Source organism: Lontra canadensis, unplaced genomic scaffold, assembly GCF_010015895.1.
Source record: "Lontra canadensis isolate GAN:19392208 unplaced genomic scaffold, GSC_riverotter_1.0 scaffold49, whole genome shotgun sequence".
NCBI classification, from domain to species: Eukaryota; Metazoa; Chordata; class Mammalia; order Carnivora; family Mustelidae; genus Lontra; species Lontra canadensis.
Window position 1 is genome coordinate 1,284,367 of NW_022631043.1, and position 4,394 is coordinate 1,288,760.

The window sequence follows — 4,394 nt, forward strand, 5'->3', positions numbered from 1 at the left end:
GCCCATGTGACCTCCTCTGCCTCCTTTATGTCGGCAGCATTATGGCCTCTGCTTTTCAGAGAGTGAGGCCCAGAGGATTCCCTCGTGGCCATGCTGGACGTGCTGGAGCTACACGGGGGAGCGGGCAGCTTCCCCCCAAGCCCGCCGGGCCGAGCTTCCAGTGCCTTCGGGCACACCTGCTTGGAGAGGCTCCTGGGTCCTCCCACCGGAGCCGCATGTCTGAGACTAGGATGGGCGTTTCTTGTGTGGTCAGACCTGCCCCCTCGGAGGAGCCCCCTCCCCAGTGTCCTGGCTGCCAGGCTCCACTTCCTCCAGCCAGTCTCAGCTGTGTGGCCCACTCAGCGGACTCAGGGACCCCTCCACCATCTCCCCCTGCGCTGCCTTACTCGGAAGGCCCTGGGGCCCCAGGACCTGGCCACGTTCCCAGCGGGAAGGGAGGACCCTGCTAAGCTTCTGCTCTCTGACTTTCACGCTCCCTTTCTTCCTTCCTGGTGTGCAAACCCACCCGCAGCCCAGGCATGGAGCCGCCCTCTAAGGATGCTAAACCAGGAGGCCAGAAGGAGCCTTTTCCGTGACCACCTTCCCAGGTGGCTGTTCCAGCTCCGGGTGAGCTCCTCCAGGCTTCTCATGTCTGGAGAAGGAGAACCCCCCCTGCTGGTAAAGCCACTGAGTTTCATGTAGTGAACCAGGACGCCCAGTGACAGAAATCCAAATTGGCACAGAGAGCAGTTCGCGGGACACCTCCTCCAGCACGCCCTCCTGGATTCCCCTGGCAGATGCCGGCCCAGGCATTGTGTTCTCACACGGGGTTGGCTCTTTCCGCATCCCAGTTAACGCCGGCCTCCCAGAGAAGCAGGCACCCCGGCCACCGGCCACCGGCCACCGCGGAACACACACGTCCCCGGGTTAGGGTCCCGCTCGCGCTCGCAGGGGTGCCCCCTTCTTTCTGAGCCGAGCACGCCCGGGGGATCCTTTGGCCCCACGGGCAAGAAAGAGCAGAGCATTCGGGCCCGGAGCTTGCGTCCCCATCCCCAGGACTGTGTCCTAGCGCGGTGCCATTAGCTCCCCTCTTTCAGCTGCGGGTCCCCCAGCCGCAAAGTCACAGGAAGCCCCATCTGGGGGGCGACGTGCAAACGAGGTCATCAGTCTGGAAAAGATGTGGACACAGAGAAGCTCTGCGGGCCACACGCGAGTCGTCGGTGTCTAGACGTCCGTGTCTGGGGAGGGCTGTGCCAGCGGAGCCTCGTTGTTCCTGTGGACCTACGGCAGTGCACACCCACGCCACACGCTCCGCACACATACGCCTCACGCCACACGGGCCTCACACACTCATACACCTCACACATACCACACACCTCACACACACGCCACACACGCCACATACACACATGCCTCATGCCGCACATGCCTCACGTATGCCTCACTCCACACACCTCATACACACACCACACACTCCACACACACATGCCTCACACCACACATGCTTCACACCACACATGCCTCACATATGCCTCACTCCACACACCGCATACACACCATACACTTCACACACACACCACACACTCTACACATATATGCCTCACACACTCCATACACCTCACCCACACCACACACCTCACACATACCACATACTCCACACATATACGCCTCAAACCACACATGTCTCACATACTCCACACACCTCACACACACACCACACAATCCACACACATATGACTTGCATATACCACACACACACCTCACACACTCCATACACCTCACACATACCACACACCACACACTCCACACATACACGGCTGAGACCACACATGCCTCACATGCCTCATACCACACACACCTCACACACACCTCACATACTCTACACACCTCACACATACATCACACATTCCACACACATATGCCTTACACCACACATGCCTTACATATGCCTCACACCACACGTGACTCACACATGCCTCACACACACCTCACACACTCCACACACCTCACATCACACACACACCACATGCTTCACACACATACGCCTCACACCACACAAGCCTCACATGCCTCACACCATACACACCTCACACACACCTTATACACATCTCACACACCTCACAACTCACACATACACCGTATACCTCACACCACACAAGCCTCACACATGCTTCACTCACACCACACATGTCACACACACCACACACTCTGTATGCATACACCTCACACCATACATGCCAAACACACATCACACGCACCTCGCATCTCACACAACCCTCATCTACACCTCACACTTCACAAATTCCTCACACAAACACCTCACACCATACACCTCACACACACATCTCATGCTCCACACACATACACCTCATACCACACACACCTAACACACCTCACACACACCTCACATACTCCATACACCTCACACATATCACACATCTCATACATACATCACATGCTCCACACACGTATACCTCACACACACCACATACACTCGCCTCACACCACACACACCTCACACATACCATCATACACACACAGTACACTCACCACACACCACACACACACACACTCACAGGCGCCCACACACACACAGAGGCTTGAACCCATCTCTTGAGCCAAAGCAGTCTGAACTTCCCCTTGGAAGCCACCCAAACCAACCTTAGCCACAAGACAGTTCACGCCGGATGACACGGCGCTGATTAGAGAACTAGCCGCGCTTCTCTGGGTTGTTTTCTTTGGGCCAAACATGGTGTCATCACGTTATATATTAGCCTGTGGAACCTTGCTTCCCTCCCTGGATGCACAGGGGAGGCCTTGCTATAGCTCCACATGTGGGGGAGCTGGAAACTGAAGAACCTTCCAGGCCCGGCAGGAGGGGCACAGGTTCTGGAGGAGGACGTGCTGGCCCACTGGCCGCAGCCTGGAGCGGGCAGAGGGACTCTTCTGTCCCTCTCGGACAGCCCCAGCCGAGGGACGGTCTGTCTGCCTGTCTCTCCTGTTCCTCTCTCTCTGTCTCTCCGCCGGTCTGTCTCTGTGCCTGGGGCCCAGCAGGTGCTCGAAAACCAGCTCCAGGTGGGGAACCGGGGTGCGGGCCCCTGTCCACACTGGCAGCAACGGTCCATGTGTAGATGTGTGGACTGCCGGTCCTAGAGCCGACTCCCCCTGAGCAGCTGCCGTGTGTACCGACTGGGCTGTGTGTGTGTGTGTCTGTCTGTCTGTCTGCCTCTCCGTCTCTCCGTGACTCGCTCCGCTGGCTTCTCTCTCTATGTCCAGTTCCCTCTGTCCTTGTCTCCATCTCCGCGTCTCCCTCTCATCCGGCCATTCCACTTCTGGGTATTTGCTGACAAAAACTGACAGCCGAGTGTGCAAGGGACAAGTTCACGCCCGTGTTCACGGCAGCACTGTTCACGGTGGCCGGAAGGTGGGAGCGACCCCCGTGTCAGCGCGCAGAGGAAGGTGACAGCGCGGCCCAGGCACGCGCTAGAAGGTTACTCAGCCCGAAAGGAAGGACCGCCTGACACCCGCTAAACCGTGGGTGTGCTCGGGCCACCGCGGCCAGTGAGATCAGCCCGTCACACAAGTCCCCCGAGGGCCCTGGCGTCAGCGAGGGGACAGCTAGGGGCTGGGACAGGGGAGCCCGTGTGTATCAGGGACAGGACTCCACCTGGGGGCAGGAGAGTCCTGCAGGCGGACGGAGGTGGCAGGTGCACGACGACGAGTGTGCTCGGAGCCCCAGAGCTGGGCGCGGGAACAGCTGAGACCCAACGTTTCACGCTGTTAGTCGAACACGAGTGACCGGTTTATTCGCTCTCAGTCTTGGGGCTGGAGCTCAGGAAGGGCCCACCGGGTGGTTCTGGGTGGTTCTGAGCGGTCTGGCCCGAGACGTCTCACCGCACCCTTATCTCCTTGCGTCATAGTTATCTCAAGGCCCCAGCGAATGTTTGTTGACTGACTAATTGCTGGCGGCTTCTGCGGCGCAGCCCTGGCCCAGGGCCTGGGGGAGCCCCGGAGCCGGGCCAGCCGGGCGTGCCGAGGAAGGCCAGGAGCCTGGGAGCGCTCTGGAGCCGCGGCCCGATGCCAAGAAGGAAGTGCCGGAGAATGTGCCCCGAGAGGCCGCCCGTCTCGGCCGGATTCGTACCTCGGAGGACAAAGGAGGTTTCCTCTGCAGGAAATGATACCAAGGGAGGGCTTCCTGCTCCGCAAGCCAGAGAGGGGCTGGGAAGGACCCGGGAGCGGGAGGAAGGCCTGCACACTCCCCACCCCTGCCCTTGGTCCCAAGGACCACCGCAGGTGGCCACCTCCCAGGCCGCTAAGGTCTCCGGTTCCCGCGTGAAGCACGGGCTGCGTTTGCAGCTGTGTGACCTTGAACCCGTGCTGCTCGCTTCCCTTTTCGTCACAGGCGGACACATATT